We start from the raw sequence: 20,167 nt of genomic DNA on the forward strand, positions 1-20,167 counted from the left end.
TGCAGTCTTGTTTCTTAAAGTCTCTTTAATAGGTTTTCCCCGCACTGTGGAGAGCAGGCAAATCACTTAGGCAATCAACTCCTTTCATGGATGATAAGTATGGACATCTTTCCTGGGATCCTAATGGCAGAAGATGTAGAAACAAATTGTGACACAGAAAGAGTCATAGAAACCTTAGCCGGTGGGGGCAGCTCAATGACCTCTCTTCATTCTGCTGCCCAGAGAGGTGAGTCATGCGATGCCCACCAGCCTTGAATCCAGGTCTCTTGGTGAGATATGCCTCCGACAACTGCCTCGTTGGAGAATTAAGAGTCTGGAACTTTATTTCTTCTTACTCTTTGAGTAGCTTACACCTCTACCCCCAGTGGATCCAGACATATTGCCTCTCTCCTTGTTCTCTATTTGTGGGTAGGGGTGGGAGTGCAGGAGTGATGAAGGCTAGGGCAGAGTATGCACCGTCAGACTAGTTACTGTAAACATCTAAATTGTTTATTGTGAAAGTTCTTGAAAAACATTTCTAAATAGTGATCTGTTTTATTTCACCATTACTGATAATACTTACCAATTATATATAACGTTCATATAAGCTATTATGGTTTTCAGTATGCTTTCCACACATTACTTTTCCCTCTTGTCCCCTCTCTCACGTCACCCTTACAATAGTACTTGAGAGTATGTAAGTTACTATCATTTTGTGAGCTAAACGCTGACCACAGTGTTAAAACCTTCAGTTCAGTTCAGCTCAGTTCAGTCGCTCAGTTCAGTTCAGTTCAGTCGCTCAGTAGTATATGACTCTTTGCAACCCTATGGACCGTAGCACTCCAGGCCTCCCTATCCATCACCAACTCCCGGAGTTTATTCAGACTCATGCCTATTGAGTCAGTGGTGCCATCCAACAATCTCATCCCCTATTGTCCCCTTTTCCTCTCGCCTTCAATCTTTCTCAGCATCAGGGTCTTTTCAAATGAGTCAGCTCTTCACATCAGGTGGTCAAAGTATTGGAGTTTCAGCTTCAACATCAGTCCTTCCAATGAATATTTAGGACTGATTCCCTTTAGGATGGACTGGTTGGATCTCCTAGCAGTCCAAGGGATTCTCAAGAGTCTTCTCCAACACCACAGTTCAAAAGCATCAATTCTTTGGCACTCAGCTTTCTTCACAGTCCAACTCTCACATCCATACATGACTACTGGAAAAACCATAGCCTTGACTAGACGGACCTTTGCTGACAAAGGAATGTCTCTGCTTTCTAATATGCTGTCTAGTTTGGTCATATGGAGAAGGCAATGGCACCCCACTCCAGCACTCCTGCCTGGAAAATCCCATGGATGGAGGAGCATGGTGGGCCGCAGTCCATGGGGTTGCTAAGAGTAGGACAGGACTGAGTGACTTCACTTTCACTTTTCACTTTCATGCACTGGAGAAGGAAATGGCAACCCACTCCAGTGTTCTTGCCTGGAGAATCCCAGGGACGGGGGAGCCTAATGGGCTGCTGTCTATGGGGTCGCACGGAGTTGGACATGACTGAAGCGACTTAGCAGCAGCAGTAGTTTGGTCATAACTTCCCTTCCAAGGAGTAAGCATCTTTTAATTTCATGGCTACAGTCACCATCTGCAGTGATTTTGGAGCCCCCCCCCCCAAAAAAAAATAAAGTCTCTCACTCTTTCCATTATTTCTTCATCTATTTGCCATGAAGTGATGGGACTGGATGCCATGATTTTTGTTTTCTGAATGTTGAGCTTTAAATCAACTTTTTAACTCTCATCTTTCACTTTCATCAAGAGGCTCTTTGGTTCTTCTTCATTTTCTGCCTTAAGGGTGGTGTCATCTGCATATCTGAGGTTATTGATATTTCTCCAGACAATCTTGATTCCAGCTTGTGCTTCTTCCAGCCCAGCATTTCTCATGATGTACTCTGCATAGAAGTTAAATAAGCATGGTGACAATATACAGCCTTGACGTACTCCTTTTCCTATTTGGAACCAGTCTGTTGTTCCATGTCCAGTTCTAACTGTTGTTTCTTGACCTGCATACACATTTCTCAGGAGGTAGGTCAAGTGGTCTGGTATTCCCATCTCTTGAAGAATTTTCCACAGTTTATTGTGATCCACACAGTCAAAGGCTTTGGCATAGTCAATAAAGCAGAAATAGATGTTTTTCTGGAACTCTCCTCTTGCTTTTTCCATGATCCAACACATGTTGGCGATTTGATCCCTGGTTCTTCTGCCTTTTCTAAAACCAGCTTGAACATCTGAAAGTTCACGGTTCACATGTTGCTGAGACCTGGCTTGGAGAATTTTGAGCATTACTTTACTAGCGTGTGAGATGAGTGCAATTGTGCAGTAGTTTGAGCATTCTTTGGCATTGCCTTTCTTTGGGATTGAAATGAAAACTGACCTTTTCCAGTCCTGTGGCCACTGCTGAGTTTTCCAAATTTAAAATCTTAGCTTTAGTTAAAACCTTAGCCTTTTAAATTCTTTGAAAGCAGAGTCAGTGTGGTAGGATTTATCTGGAATGCATCTAAAATGATTAAACTAATTCATCACCTTGAGGGACTGAAAATGTTGGTGAATATTATCTGTGTGTTTGTTTTCCCCAGAAATTAGTACCTCCATCCTTTTCCCATATGTCTTATCCTCCAAAAAATCACCTTAATAAATTGTTCTTTTACTAAAAACAACGGATTTCACTCATATATCCCATGAAACTAAACCTTCTAAAAACACAATATACTCTGTTTTCCTATCGTATAACCAAATCCGTTTATGGAAACAAAATGGCCAAGAAGTCAGTGTGACTCCCAGTCGGAAGCAGGTGGAAGCAATTTATGGCTTAAAGTAGCCAATTTGTGTTTGGTATGTGTACCCCATTTCTACCACCCACACAGTAATTAGCCACAACAGAGACATTGGGGTTTTTTAGAACAGGCATTTCATAATTCTCTTAGTCTGTATGAAGCTCACACTTAAGCCAGGTATGTTTCTCTTAATCTATGGACAGAAATCTTCCGTTTACATTGTGAAAATAGTAGCCCCTCCTCTTGGAAGGACCCTTTGAAAATGAATCACTAAAGGTTCACTCATTCCCTGGAATTGTCCATCTACTAATGCTAAGACCACCCTTCCAACAAAGTGCTTTAGAGTTTATGAATTCATGTTTATATATGTTAAACAGTCTGTATTATTTTTTCCAAGCTTCCAAATGATCAGCACCACTTTGAGTCTTCAGGGTCAACATTAAATTAAATAAGATTATTTTAGTGTTATCATATTTAATTAAATATGATTAGGAGAAGGGGATGACCAAGGATGAGATGGTCAGATGGCATCACCCACTCGATAGACATGAGTTTGAGCAAGCTCCGGGAGTTAGTGATGGACAAGGAAGCCTGGCGTGCTGCAGTCCCTTTCCATGGGGTTGCAAAGAGTTGGACAGAGTGTGAGTCAGACTGAGAGACTGAACTGAACTGAAATATTTGCTTTACGCAATGTGGAGACAACACACCACTTTGATCTCAAGGATGTATTGGCATACTAAAATATGTATATATTTTAAACTTCTTTCGTAAAGCTACAGAGTTAGGGGAGATGGGTTGTCATTCCACTTTGCTGCAAGGTAAGGAATGGTCATTTGAGGTAGAATTTTATACCTGCAAGAGATCTTAGAACATTTTAGCATTCTTTAATTTCAGACTTAGAACCCCGATCCTTAGAAACCACATCACGCAATAAGAAAGTAGCATCTCTAGTAACACTAAGCAACTTCTTTGAAAAATCTGAGACTCTCCCAATAAACAGTCATTGAGCAGACATCATTCACATGTCATACAGTTACTGCCTGCCCTCAGGGAACTCACTTTCTGTTTGTCTCGTACATAGTTCCTAGTGATAAGACGAGAAGAATACCATGAGTATCATGTGTCTTCACTTCAACAAGACTTTGAATAAAAGCTTTCATTGTAATCATGTGACCAAGATAGAGAAATACCAGATCAAAGAAGGCTAGATTATACAACTGTTAAGTAACAACCACCAAAGTGTCATGCTCGTTGCCAGTTTGGTCAAAGGAAGATTCCAGTGGAGTGACACAGACTAGTCCTTAAAGTGATCTGACACTCTGTCAACTATTTGGGTGGAAATACAGGATAATTAATGAGCCTGATGATGATATAAAGGAAAGAGAAGAGAGCAAAGACACGAGGTGACAGTTTCAGTATCCGCAAATAATTCTCCAAGGATGTAAAATAAGTCAAAAATAAAATAAGGAAAATTAATGGGAATAAAGATAGGATAGTCCATGGAACTATCCGCCTTGAAAACAAACACAATTAAAGAGACTTAGCTATGTGTGTGTATGTGTATTTGTGTGTGTGTGTTTTCCATTGATTGCTTACAACAGATTTGTGTCTTTAATTTTGTTTTCTTTGGTAGAAAGAAAAATAAAAAGGCATCTACAGTAGGATTTAGGAAATTGTACTCTGAAGACATATTAAGGAGTGGGTTTATTACAAATGAAAAAGTAAAGATTTTGGCTTTAAATGACTTCAGTTTTGTCCAGTTCTCCACGCCTTATCTTATTCTTTAGAAGTATTCTATAGAGAGAAAGATTATTACTTTTTTTTCTGCTTGCTTTAAAGCAGTAGTTTGAATTTTTGTAGGTTAGATAACAAATCTTTTATATTCAGTGTTTTGTTTCAACATTGCAGAAAAAATGACAGAAAAACGATTAAGTGGCTTTCCTAGGTGACTCTAGTAGTAAAAAACCTGAGTGCCAATGCAGGAGACGCAAGAGACACGGGTTCAGTCCCTGGGTCGAAAATATCCCCTGGAGTAGGAAATGGCAACCCACTCCAGTATTCTTGCCTGGAAAATTCCATGGACAGATGAAACTGGAGGGCTACAATCCATGGGACTGCAAAGAGTCTGAGCACTCACACACATGCACACACACACACTCCTAGTGTGCCCACTCATTGGTGTAAATTTGTATATAGAAAGCATGCAGTTTGGCATCCAGTTGCAATTTTAAATGTCTGTTTACCAAAAGTTCCTACTTAATGGAGAGTTTGAAGAGACCACCAGCTAGTTTTTCTCAGCCACATAGTTAATAGCAGAAAATAGGAAAATGTTTCTAAAAGCCATAGAAGGTAGCAAAATCTCATTTTAACTGGAAGTTTAATAGATCTCCTAAGTAAGGCATCATGTCCTCTTGAAAAATAAATTAGTTTATCACTTAACTGTCTTTACTTTCTTTCATTAAACAACTAAAACTTCTTCTTTGGAGTTGGGCTACAGCATCTGCATTTTTTAGGTTGCTCTCAACAAGGAGAGGCCATTCCTAGAAATTTGGGTGCCTAGTCTTGCTCTGGGAGCAGGCAATGGCACCCCATTCCAATACTCTTGGCTAGAAAATCCTATGGACGGAGGAGCCCGGTAGGCTGCAGTCCATGGGGTCGCTAAGAGTTGGACACGACTGAGCGACTGCACTTTCACTTTTCATTTTCATGCATTGGAGAAGGAAATGGCAACCCATTCCAGTGTTCTTGCCTGGAGAATCCCAGGGACAAGGGAGCCTGGTACACTGCCGTCTATGGGGTCGCACAGAGTCGGACACGACTGAAGCGACTTAGCAGTCTTGCTCTTGGGCCCTCCTAGTTAAGAAAAAATTACCTGAAGCACTTTCTAGCATAAGAGTCACCTTTCATATTCTTCAGTTGCCACTGAGGGAGTACTCACGTACAGTGCAAATCAGATCTGACTGAATGGATTAAGGAAAGTGCATTGAAGCCTGTTCTTATTTCTTTGCAAAACTGAGTAAATTATAAAGCCAAAGCCCAAGCATGGTAACATGTTTTCTAGCAGTAAGGGCTGTTCTCAAATTCTCAATATGGCACTTGGATGCTGTGACTGTCTTTCTGTCTCCACCATCTACAGGCCCCTTGCCTCAGGCAGACCCTCTCTCTACCTTCTTCCCTCCCCCTCCTGCTCTCAAGAGTGAGCTTTTGGAGAAGTAGCAGGAAAGAGTAATGTTGTCTTAATGAGAGCTGTGTCTCTGCTGCTGCTGCTGCTGCTGCTAAGTCGCTTCAGTCGTGTCCAACTCTGTGCGACCCTGTAGACGGCAGCCCACCAGGCTCCCCCGTCTCTGGGATTCTCCTCTAGATGTAGTATATTTCCAAAAGTTGATCGTTTTTGGAAGGATTAAGAGTAATCCCTTGTGTTAATTGGAGTTTATTAAATTGAGCTTAATTTATATGATTAATAATTTTGGATCACATTCTCACTATAGAGGATTTATCACTATAGAGGATTTATCCAAATTCAATGTCAATAATGTCATGACGCACAGGCCTTTCATAAACCTTATTTCCTTCTCGTGATCAAAATTTGATGGATTCTAATCCTGTCTTTTATTATTCATTACATAGAAGAATTTCATAGCCTAACAGTAAATAAAATAATCATCAGGACAAAGAATTTACTTCTTTTTATTCATATGTAGATAGCTTTTTTTTTAAATACATGAATTCTTCTAGAATGACTATATTATATACCAACAACTTCCATTATGATTTTTATATTCAGGATATTCCTTTTCAGATCATTGCCTGTTATGTAATTTTGTTATCTTTATGAATTCACTGTAGTCATCATTTTCATTTTCTAGTGTCTAAGGAAATCTGGGGAATGTCTGGACTTAACAGTCTGACTTTCCTTCTGTTCTTTTCTCCTCTATGGGAGTCTCTTCAGAATAATACATTTGCTACATACAGAGTGTATGTATGTACATGTGAATTTAGATTATATAAAATTAGAATCTTTAAAATCTTCTTATTATTAGAAAACAAAAATATGACCATTAAGTGTTATACCTTTTCAAATGTTGCTTTTAGTGCAGGGTTGGAAATGGGAGTTATAATTAATTTTAATAACCCAAGAATGTATCTTTTCTTTGCCATTTAAAAATATCACATTAAAATCATTCAGAAGTTTTAAAAAAAGTAAAAGATAAAAGTCTCTTTTAAACCTTTCCTTACAAACAAGACATAATTGCAGACTGGTTTGGAGAGAAACTTCTAGACCTTTTCTAGGCGTTTATATGCATATGTAGGTATAATGCATTGTTTAATTATAACCATGTTTGCTATTATGCTATTATGCATATTTACTTCTTCTCAACCTAAAAATATGTCCTGGATATTTTACCAGTAAATGTAGGTCTACTTCATTTTTAAAAATTTTCATTTGGACTTAAACCCTTGCTTGGTCACTTAGTATCTCTGTGGCCTCCCACACGCTACTTTACCTCATCTTTAAAGTGGATATAAGATTGCTATTGTTAAATATTAACTAATTTTGTGAAAATACTTAGCACAATTTCTAGCAGATAGCAAACAATGTATATCAGGGAGAAAACTCCCATATTGATGAACATTTGTTTTTGTTTTTTTTTTTTTTAAGTAAAAATGGTACATTAAGAATTTTTATACACTTGTGAAAAAAATCTGTAAAATAAGCTCTTTGAAGTAGAATTGTTGGATTAAAGGGAATCATAAGTAATCATGCATAAATAATCTCCTTGTTAATTTTAACCATAAAGATAACCTCATTGCAGTTAGAGGTGTACGAAACAGATTCTAGTTGATTTCCCACTTGCATTCTGCACTTTATTGAAAATATTAAATAGATTATTATGGATTCTATTAATCCCAATACTTCACTTTTATAAAACTTACTAAACCTGCCACATAAACCTTCATATAATAATTGAAATACCTTGAACCCTGTACAAATCATCACTGTTTCTAAAGTACTGAATAGCATCTGGATAACTTTTTCACAGCTTGATTAAGTAAAATCAGGAACCTTTTTGCTGACAAAAATTATATAAATGAATATGCCATAGATAAGTCTGCAGAACATATTCCATCTATATGCCTCTGGATAGCAGTGGAATAGCCACCAAGAAATTGTTTCCAGTTGAGAACTTTTCAGTTGCCTTAAACCAGAGAAAAATTAGGTCAAAAGCTTAATGGAATTTTCTCTATCTTTCACTTAAGATAAATACAGTGATTTTTCTTAAACTTACAAAGCCCTATAGTGCTAAATATTAAAAAAGATTCTGATATTATGGGAAGCTAGAAGTATTTAAATTTCACTTGGAGGACATGCTTCTTTGGGAAAAATTAGAGTTTAAAATACGAATGATTGAAACTCTCAGTGATTTGTAAAACTTAAAATTCGAAGTTTAAAGTTTATTCAGCTGAACAAAAAAACATCAGTATAACTTTATTTACAATTCATTATGGCTGTCAATTTTTTTTTCCAGATACCCCATTTATTCACCTTAAAAAAATTCCTTGTTAAAGCAGATATTTATTTAGTTTCTACTGCATGTTATCTATATGTTGCCTGCCTTTGTTAGACTCTCATGCCTGTAGGAATCACAGAATGAGAATGGAGACAAAGTGTAAAGGCAGATTGTGAAGAAAATCCATAAAAATGAAAGGGTTCAATTAAAAAATGAAAGGGGGCAATCTAATTTAGATTAGGTGGTCAGGCAAGTAGTATTTGAATAGAAACTTTTTTTTTTTTACGTTATTTTACTTTATAATACTGTATTGGTTTTGCCATACATTGACATGAATCCACCACGGGTGTACATGAGTTCCCAAACATGAACCCCCCTCCCACCTCCCACCCCATATCATCTCTCTGGATCATCCCCATGCACCAGCCCCAAGCATCCTGTATCCTGCATCAAACATAGACTGGCGATTAATTTCTTACATGATAGTATACATGTTTCAATGCCATTCTCCCAAATCATCCCACCCTCTCCCTCTCCCTCAGAGTCCAAAAGTCCACTCTACACATCTGTGTCTCTTTTGCTGTCTCTCATACAGGGTCATCATTGCCATCTTTCTAAATTCCATATATATGTGTTAGTATACTGTATTGGTATTTTTCTTTCTGCCTTACTTCACTGTGTATAATCGGCTCCAGTTTCATCCATCTCATTAGAACTGGTTCAAATGTATTCTTTTTAATGGCTGAGTAATACTCAATTGTGTATATATACCACAGCTTTCCTATCCATTCATCTGCTGATGGACTTCTAGGTTGTTTCCATGTCCTGGCTATTATAAACAGTGCTGTGATGAACATTGGGGTACATGTGTCTCTTTCTATTCTGGTTTCCTCGGTGTATATGCCCAGCAGTGGGATTGCTGGGTCATAAGGCAGATCTATGTGCAATTTTTTAAGGAATCTCCACATTGTTCTCCATAGTGGCTGTACTAGTTTGCATTCCCACCAGCAGTGCAAGAGGGTTCCCTTTTCTCCACACCCTCTCCAGCATTTATTGCTTATAGACTTTTGGATCACAGCCATTCTGACTGGTGTGAAGTGGTACCTCACTGTGGTCTTGATTTGCATTTCTCTAATAATGATTGATGTTGAGCATCTTTTCATGTGTTTGTTAGCCATCCGTATGCCTTCTTTGGAGAAATGTCTATTTAGTTCTTTGGCCCATTTTTTGATTGGGTCATTTATTTTTCTGGAATTGAGCTGCATAAGTTGCTTGTATATTTTTGAGATTAGTTGTTTGTCAGTTGCTTCATTTGCTATTATTTTCTCCCATTCAGAAGGCTGTCTTTTCACTTTGCTTATATTTTCCTTTGTTGTGCAGAAGCTTTTAATTTTAATTAGATCCCATTTGTTTACTTTTGCTTTTATTTCCAGAATTCTGGGAGGTGGATCATAGAGGATCCTGTTGTGATTTATGTCGGAGAGTGTTTTGCCTATGTTCTCCTCTAGGAGTTGTATAGTTTCTGATCTTACATTTAGATCTTTAATCCATTTTGAGTTTATTTTTGTGTATGGTGTTAGAAAGTGATCTAGTTTCATTCTTTTACAAGTGGTTGACCAGTTTTCCCAGCACCACTTGTTAAAGAGATTGTCTTTACTCCATTGTATATTCTTGCCTCCTTTGTCAAAGATAAGGTGTCCATATGTGTGTGGATTTATCTCTGGGCTTTCTCTTTTGTTCCATTGTTCTATATTTCTGTCTTTGTGCCAGTACCATACTGTCTTGTTGACTGTGGCTTTGTAGTAGAGCCTGAAGTCAGGCAAGTTGATTCCTCCAGTTCCATTCTTCTTTCTCAAGATTGCTTTGGCTATTTGAGGTTTTTCGTATTTCCATACACATCTTGAAATTATTTGTTCTAGTTCTGTGAAAAATACTGCTGGTAGCTTGATAGGGATTGCATTGAATCTGTAGATTGCTTTGGGTAGTATACTCATTTTCACTATGTTGATTCTTCCGATCCATGAACATGGTATATTTCTCCATCTATTAGTGTCCTCTTTGATTTCTTTCATCAGTGTTTTATAGTTTTCTACATATAGGTCTTTAGTTTCTTTAGGTAGATATATTCCTAAGTATTTTATTCTTTTCGTTGCAATGGTGAATGGAATTGTTTCCTTAATTTCTTTTTCTACTTTCTCATTATGAGTGAATAGAAACTTGAAGTACAAATAAGATCTTAGGAAGAGAAATCCAAGACAGAATAAGCAGCATGTGTGACTATTTCATGACAGGGAAAAAAAGTATGAGCTATTCAAAGAATAAAAAGAAGGTACTGGAACGAATTGAGGAAGGAAGTAACCCAGAATGAAGATGGACAAGTTCACAGGCCCTCCTCTAACATGATCTGTGATCTTTCAAAGTCAGTTGAGGATGGATTTCTAAATACTTATTCCCTCTCCCCTTCCTGAAAGTCCACTGGATGATGGATAAAGGAACAGATGCTCTTATTACTGAGTTTTGGTAAGATAATAGTCAGAGTGACATAACATTCTTTTATTCCCAGTTGTCAGTGTTCAAGGTCTACAATCCCCAGGTTCAGCCCTTTCCTCAGAATGACTTCAGTTCATTTCAGTCGCTCAGTCATGTCCGATTCTTTGCAACCCCATGACTTAACAAAAGACAAATTAAAAAGTGCAGTGGTGTACCAAGAAAGGGATGGTTATTTTCCGAAGTTGGTTTACAAAAGGCTTCCAAGAATTTATTGATTTAAAAGATCACAATCACTCCTCTGGGTATACTTCTATCAGGTCTTAAATCCACACTGTATTATATTCTGAAATGAATTTTCCTGGAAACTCACATTGTCCTCACAATGGATAATCATGTAAATGGTGGCAGGTGACCAGGGACATCTCCAAAGGGCAGGGGTGGAAGTTTGAGGGGTTACTAGAAGCAGCCATTCCACAGCAGTAAGACCCAAAATCCAGCTCAGACACTGGAGAAAAAGATAAAAGCCCAAATTCTCTGGTTGTTTGGCAGTTTTATTGCCAAATCTTCCAAAAACCTGTCACATTATGAAGCAGGAGAAATAAAAATGAGATAAAGGAAAGATCAATAGTCTGATTCAATAGGAGGCATTTGAAGACTCCTTTGGTATGTGTTAACATCATAGGCAGAAAAGTCCTGGCAGTGGGGGGTTGGGGGGAGTATTTTCCTCTCTCGTTACCCTGATGAGGAGACAAATGTCCTAGAAAGAAAAAACCCTGTAAGTTGATCTCATGGCTTAGTTTTCTTTCCTTCCTTTCTTTCCTCTGTATCACATGTAAATACTCTTTATATAGTTTCTATTTAACTCACTATGTACATAGAGACGGAAAAATAAAATATATGGCTAGCATGTGCTGCTATAAGTTAATGTGATATTAGATCACTGACATGTGTTGGATGTACAGGTGTTTTTAATGATTTGTAATTTACAAGAATTTCAGAGTCAACTGGTGGGTGTTGAAAGAGATAAAGGTATCTTTCCAGTAATTACCATGTCACTGCGATTGAGTGTGATGTCAATTTCACAGAAGTTGAAAGTGAATCTATTTTAGCTTTCTATAAAAATATGATAAAAACTTTACATTAACTCAAAAATCCAGTGGATCAGATACATTAATAAAAAGTAACAAAGGACTTTTTAAGGACTATGAGGACCTTAACTATATAAGGTCATGTATTTCTGTTACAGGCGATTGAAGCAATATAGCTATGGAGTGACGGGGGACAGAGTCACCATGAGGCCTTTTCAACAATGCAACCCCCCATTATGCCTTTCGTAGATGTACGTCTCACTTCCTTGCCTCTCTGAGAAAAAAAAGTATACCAGGGACTCATCTGCAGATGGGAGTGGGTCATGCCATGACAGTGGAGCCCTGGGTTTTATCAAGAGACTCCTATTTTGAAACCCAGGGAGCTTCTAGGATTTCAACAGCAAAACTTAGACCTCCCATGTATAATACACAGACCTTATTTTCATTTTCTATATTTTGTTGAACAGAGCAGGATTTCTGATATAAAGCCCTGGAATTATAAACTCTTGAAACCACTGATTTAATACTTCAGACATGTCTTCCTTTTGTTTCAGTGTGGCTTTACATTGTAGGCTGGCAAGTTTGTGAAAACACTTCTAATAATCAAGAACACAGGTGCCCAATTTGACATACACTTTGCCTACTGTGTATTACATTGCAAATTTATGTCTAGAAAATAGGCCCAGTGTTTATACGTTTTTGCATGGGTGCCGACCATGGAGAAGACACTGAGTTGTTGGAGGACCCAATTAAAGTTTAACAAAGTTGCTTGAAACCTTTTTGGCTTTAGTTTTTAACTGTTGCATATTAAAAGTGAGGATAAGGAGATACTGGTAAGTGCTACTTTCAAGTACCTGTGAAAAGAGAGAAAAGTTATTACTTATTATTAAACATGGTAATGGGATCTTTGTGGTCCTTTGAATCCTCATGAGGGATTCTGATGAATGGATCCTGATGATGAATCATAAAATTACCTACAGAAACTATAATATTCTTTGCTTTCTGGTTTCCAAAAAATGCATTGTTGTTTTTTTAGAGACACAATTTCCCTTTACCCTAATTCTTGTATTTTTGAGCTTCTAACAAAGACTTATAGGACAGTTAAACTGGATGAGAAAACAGCAAGTTATCCCAGAAAATACATTACTGTAAATCAGGCTTTAATTCTGTCACAGTCTTTTTCTTTGAAAACCTATCAGCCTGACTTCCTCATCTTTGGGAGGTGATAAAGTAATCGTTGTGGAAAGAACATGAGTTTAGTATCCGATGTTATCTCTACACTTTGTGAGAATTGATGTTCTTTATGACTTAAATAGAAAATAAACTATGCTATCTCACCTACATGCTAAACTTAGAGAAAAATGCAGAAAAACTTTGAAAAAACAGTTTTTTTTTTTGCCTTTTATACCACAATTCTCACTGTCAACAGATAATTACTGATAATTACTGATAATAATAAGACACAACAGTGAGGAAGATGGGGCCTTGATTTAGGGGAGCCAACCATCCAGCTCATGAGCTTGAGACCAAATCATGGGCAAAAATCTCTATCTCACAAATTCCCTGCAAGTGCTTTTTATTGTCCCAAATTCACCATCCCAGACCTCTTACTCCTCCAACAGAACACTTGGCCAAGACTTCTCCTAGATCCAACCACCTGCCAAAATATGTCTGTCCTTCATATCACTCCCTCGAACCCTATCTGTTTGTTAATCTGATGTGTGTGTGTATATATATATATATGTGTGTGTGTGTGTGTGTGTGTGTGTGTGATATCTCTGATACATATAGATAGATAGAGACATCTCTGAAATATCTGACATATATCTGATATCCATCTCTCTGTCTATTTAATGATCTTCCACCTCCCAGGAACCAATTTGTATTTTGGCAAAACTGTCTGGAGATAGTGCATGCATGCTAAGTTGCTTCAGTTGTGTCCGACTCTTTGCAATACTATGGACCATAGCCTTCCAGGCTCCTCTGCCTATGGGATTTTCCAGGCAAGAATACTGGAGTGGGTAGTCATTTCCTCCTCCAGGGGATCTTCCCGACTCAGGGATTGAACCCACATCTCTTATGTCTCCTGCATTGGCAGGTGGGTTCTTTTCCACTGGGAAGTCCCTGATAGATTCATTTAATAATCTTCCACCTACTGGGAACCTAGTTGTATTTTTACAAGATAGTCTGCAGGATAGTAGCTCAATGCAAAAGATAGACTACAAACTTATCTGTAGCCTTAGACTCTAAAACAAGCTGACAAGAAAAGTAGTGGAGGCTACTGGGCCTCTCTCACCACCCTCAAATGTGAAATTATGTTTGTAACTTGAAAAGGGAACATCTTGTCCTTTGCACTGTAACATAAACCGTATGAATATGTTTTCCAAGTAGAAACGTTACTATAAATAATTTAACATGTTCATGAGACTCTATCAAAGCCAATTATTCTTTGAAAATAAAGATTTGGTTAATTTATCTGCTTTTTTATTCTTTTATAGCTTACACCCTTATAGTTTCCCCAAAGGAAAGAATGATACTACTTATGATTTTATAGCATATTTGAGCAGAAAAAAATAATTGCATTTTAGCATTAAGTTTAGTTCTTAAACTGTAGTATTTTCATTAGAATGTTTCTTAAATTTTTAAATTTAATTTTTATCTTGTATTGGAGGATAGTTGATTTACAATGTGTTAGGTTCAGGTATACAGCAAAGTGAATCAGTTAAACATATATACATATATCCACTCTTTTTTAGATTCTTTTCCCACATAGATTATTATAGGATGTTAAGTACAGTTTCCTGTGTTATACAATAGGTCCTAGTTGATAACCTGTTTTATATATAGTACTGTAATATGTTAATATTCTTTAGTCATTTGATAGAAACATCTTAAAAGCAAAGTACTTTTTGAGCTTCTCTAAAAAAAGAACAAACCTGTTTTCTGGTAAATTGCCACCCTTCAAACAAAAGTCCTCATTTGTAGCATTTGCCTATATCCCCATGATGTTAATATTTCTACCATGGATCATTTCAAGTTATTAACATTTCACTGAACATAAATTTTGGAAGAGGTGTGCACAATTGATTCTCAGGAGCCGGGATAAGCTGGCTCCAAAACAACAAATGGGCTATGCAGGCAGATCTCAGAGATATTGTGGATTTGGTTCCAGATACAGCAAATAACACAATATAGCTAGTCACACAGATTTTTTAGTTTCCCGGTGTATATAAAAGTTATGTTTACACCATACTGTAGTCTGGTTTGTATGCAATAACATTATATCTTAAAAATACAGTGTACATACCTTAATTAAAAAATACTTTATTGTTAAAGATGCTAACCATCCAATAAGTCATAATATTTTTTTGCTGATGGAGGGTCTTAACTTGATGTTGATGTCTGCTGGCTGACCAGGGTGATGGTTGTTGAATCTTGGGGTGGGAGGAAGGAACCTCAACTTTGAAGTTATCCTTACCTTGAACGTTTCAGCTGAGTAGAAGTAAAGGTCAGAAGGCAGGAGATGGGGGCAGGAGCAGAAGTTTGGCCAAGTCATAGCCTTCACGACCAACTCATCCAGTCTATGGAGCCTCACTGAAGCCAGAATTTCCTTGGTGGAACCTCAGCAGTTTCTCTTTTTCTTCAGCAGAATGTACCTTCCCTTTGAAACCAGTTTTTTGTTTTTATGGGTTTTTTTTTTATCCTTATCTTTGTGTCAGACTTTTTAATGATAGGTGGTTAGCTTTCCTAAAATGTGATTCTGTTAAATAAAAACAAAGTAGATGAGAAGTTTATTTCCTGTGTGAAGCCATAGGAACAATTCTTCGTGGGTATATGTGTTTGTTTTTCAGATGAAAATTCATGAAAACACTGTCAGGAGTCCAGGCCCCATGGCAGGTTTATTTCCAGATGAGACTGCCTTGCCCTAAGCACCACATATGGTTTACAGAGGGTCTGCAGGGAACAATGCGGATGAGGACAGCGGAAGGGGAAAGCAGAAGTGGAAGCCAAAGGACCAGGGACTGCTTTTACACTAAAATCTGCTTCTCTTCCTTGTTGCTTCAGGCCACTGCCCATTAAAGTTTCATAACCTCAAGTGAGCTCTTCCCCATAAAACCCTGCAGGAACCATGATCCCATGTGGGGTTTGGCATGCAAAGTAATATCTGTAATGAGCAAGGGCCTTCTGTTTCCATCCTTTCTTTCTGCTCTCTAGAGGAGTGGTCCTCGACCTTTTTGGCATCAGGGACCAGTTTCCTGGAAGACAATTTTTCCATGGCTGGGATGGTTTGAGGAGCAGAGGGGATGATTCAGACTTTAAACCTAGCAATAGTAGGTGGCAAATGATGTTTTACTTGTCCCGCCTCTTACCTCCTCCTATGGGGCCTGGTTCCTAACAAGCTGGAAGCCCAGGGGTTGGGGACCCCTGCTCTAGAGGGTCCAACTCTTTTGCAACCACATGGACTGTAGCCCACCAATTTCCTCTGTTTGTGAGATTTCCCAAGCAGGAATACTGGAGTGGGTTGCCATTTTCTTCTCAGAGGATCTTCTAACACAGAGATTGAACCCACATCTCCTGCGCTGGCATGCAGATTCTCACCACTGAGCCACTAGGAAAGCCCCTTATATGTTATTACAAAATATTGAGTATAGTTACCTATGCTATACAGTAAGTTCTTATTAGTTATCTATTTTATATATAGTAATGTGTATATGTTACCCCAACTTCCTAATTTATCCATCCCCTACCACTCTTAACCCTTTGGAAATAAGTTCATTTGTATCTTTTTAAAAATTCCACATATAAACAATATTGGGCTTCCCTGGTGGCTCAGACAGTAAAGAATCTGCCTGCAGTGCAGGAGACCTGAGTTCAATCCCTGGGACAGGAAGAACCCCTGGAGAAGGGAATGGCAACCCACTCCAGTATTCTTGCCTGGAAAATTCCATGGATAGAGCCTGGCAGGCTATAGTCCATGGTGTCACAAAGAGTCAGACATGACTGAGCGACTAACACACACACATAAGCAATATTTTATGATATTTGTCTTTTTCTGTCTGGCTTACTTTACTTAGTATGATAATCTGTAGGTCCATCCACGGTGCTGCAAATATCATTATTTCATTCTTTTTCAGTGGCAAGAAATATTTCGTTGTGTGTGTATTGCACACACAGTGAAATATATATTCACACACATATATATACATATATATACACACACATACACACAATGGAGTATTATATACACACATACACGCACACATATATACATACATACATACACACGCATATATACATACATACATACACACAATGGAGTGTATATGTTGTATGTGTGTATACCGCACGTACCACATCTTTATCCATTCATCTGTTGACGGGTGTTTAGGTTGCTTTTATGTCTTGGCTATTATAAACAGTGCTGCTGTGAACATTCTGGTGCAGGTATCTTTTTGAATTATAGTTTTCTCTGGATATACGCCCAGGAGTGGGATTGCTGGATCATATGGTAGCTGTATTTTTAGTTTTTAAAGGAACCTCCATACACTATTCTATCTTGATAGAGGAAGAAAGTTCTGGAATAGAGTTCCACAGTGAGTCAATGAAGAGCAGGTGGGAGAAGAGACAAGCTCACATCCCCCCACTTGCCAGGATGGCTCGTCTCTATCAGTCCCTGCAGAGTCCCTGTTCCAGTTTTCCATCCTTCAAGTCTCCATCTGTCATCCTCCCCTGTCCTTCCCTCCTGCCTTCATAACCTCATCATCTTGCAGTAGTGAGTTGGAGCTAAAAATCCCCTTGTCCTTGCCCATGTGCCCCCACACATGGACAACCTTTGCCTGCCTGGTTGGCTGACACTCAGGAATAGGATTACCCTTTGCTGAGAGCTTCTGACCACTATCCCAGAAGCATCCTAGCATTCCCAGCTTCCAAGATGCCTAGCGTCCAAAATTTTTTTCCTCTTGGAACAATAGAGCATCCTTACTTTATAGCCCTAAGTCTCTGGTTCAGGAGGATTATTTATCATGTAAGCTTTTGTGAGTGGCTCACTCCTATTATTTTTCTGACAACATATGTAAACTGCTGCCAACTTACAAATATGTTTTAGGAATGCAGGTATTTTATAGACTCTGTATCACTGGTATCTCAACCAACCACCTCATTCTGCACCTAAATAACTGTATTGCTCTGTAATTATTATATTTGTATTTGTCTTTTCTAGTCAACTAGACACCACAATACTGTATATTATCATTTACTTTTGCCTCAAGGTGGTATTATATTTACTAACAGACCAGCTTATTTGAAAGCTTAGTATAACAGCATTTATTGAGCTCCAAATTATTTAAAATATTTTTCTAGGAAATGTGGTGTATATGTGTGATGTCTATGTGGGGTGTGTGTGTGGTGTGTGTGTATGTGGTGCATATGATGTGTGTGTTTTGGAAGGAGTGGAGACTTAATGATCTGTTACTTTTTTGGAAGAGGGTAGACATTGCTTAAGGATCCTAGGAGGTCACTTTTTAAAGTCTGACTCCATAATAGCCTGTTAGCATGATTCTATCCTGTCTGCCATCATATCCACCTTTTGCATCACTGGGTCTAAGTTGAAAGTGTAAGGAAGAATGCATGTACAGAGCTGGTTCAGTCATGATGTTGGTTAGACTAATTAAACACATTTGACTCAGAAGACAGCATGAATCTATAGCACACAGAGTCATCAGTTGCCCCAAGTTCCACATTGATAGGTCTATGGTTGTTTGTTTTCAACTGGAAGGTTTTAGAAAAATTGTTCTGAATGGACATGATATAAACATAATGGTCCATCTTAGCTCAGGACTGTACAGAAAGTCATCAGTGGAACTGAGACATCAGTATAAATTGCCTAGTATAAAGCTCATTAGGTTGGTACTTTAGCTCAGCTGCATTAGAAAATAAACTTCCTGTCTAATAGACTGTCCTATAAGGGGTAACCAAGTATTTCCTCTTTTGCCCATCAAGGCTAATCCCTAATGAGTTCATTGGTCACAAAACCCTTTATAATCAATGACTGCATTTTAAGAAAGCTCATTTATTATTTTTACCATAAGCATGCTTCCAGCATGTCTACCTCCCCCAAATAAGCACATATAAGGTGATGGCAAACTACAGGAGATGTCACCTATCTTTCCTGTCCTGCTCTGAGTCTGCTTTTTAGATACCATGTAGAAGCATGGATCAAAAACAGACAGAAGATGCCCCTCTGTAAACCTAGGATTATTCCTATATTGAAGTCTCTTCTCTTTGAAGATAAAATGGAGTTTAAAAAATGGAATGAAACAGTCCTCCTCTAGAAGCTGCGGAAGACGTCATTGTAGAGATTCCATTCATTCATTGGAGAGACATCTGTTAGCTACCATTGTCTACTATGTGCCAGACACTATTCTAGGCACTGGGTACTGAGCAATGAACAGCAAAGAGAACCAGCTCAGGGTCTAGTCTCTGGCTCTTAGAGAGTACTTTTGGGTCTCACATTATTCTCTTAGGGATTTTCTGCAATATTACTGGTGTCTCAAACACTGTTTTGGCATTTAATCTCCAATCAGAAGATTATCTAAAAGATTTCAGGCAAAATATTCCATTATTAAAAACCATGAAGAAAAGTCAAATGAAAAGTAAAAAATTCCACCTCATGTTTTTGGTGCCTGGCGACCAATAGGACTGGTTTTTATTTCCATCTCAATTGATTGGATTAACGAGCTATTTTGTTGTGGAAACTACATTGTGAATATCTAGTGAAGAGAAATGAACAAAATCAAAAGCACTGCAAGTGCTCTTAACATGTATAAGCAAAATAGTTATACTTTGTTTAACTGAGAGTGGTTATTTAAGTTGGCACACGAGGCTCAGAAGAAAAGCCAAATTATCTCATGTGCAAATACTGTAATCACCCTCTTTATGTTTGTAACATTGGGCTTCTCTACTGTTGGCATTCCCTGGGTTTAGATGAATCACACTCAACATTGATGGGATGACATAAAACTTAATTCTTAGACAAATTGTTATTTTATTTTATTTGAGATAGAGGATATGAAATATTAAGTGACCTTTAAAAAAAACTACAAAAAACTAGAAATTGACTCCTGAACCAAACCTCACAGTTAATGAGGCTATTCTTTTACATAATATTACTGAAAGTATGAATCTGTCATTATATAGAACTTTCCTCCTAGTTGGGCTTCCCGGGTGGCACAGTGGTAAAGAACCTGCCTGCTGATGCAAGAAATGTGAGTTCGGTCCCTGG

The 20,167-nt window shown here is 38.0% G+C and overlaps 1 protein-coding gene across 10 annotated transcripts in view; it reads left to right on the forward strand.

Moving 5' to 3' along the window:
- Window positions 1-20,167, forward strand: part of SLC8A1 (solute carrier family 8 member A1) — a 458,773-nt gene that overhangs the window by 230,336 nt on the left and 208,270 nt on the right. The window lies entirely within an intron of this gene.

The sequence above is a fragment of the Ovis aries genome, chromosome 3 (assembly GCF_016772045.2).
Source record: "Ovis aries strain OAR_USU_Benz2616 breed Rambouillet chromosome 3, ARS-UI_Ramb_v3.0, whole genome shotgun sequence".
In the NCBI taxonomy this organism is placed as follows: domain Eukaryota; kingdom Metazoa; phylum Chordata; class Mammalia; order Artiodactyla; family Bovidae; genus Ovis; species Ovis aries.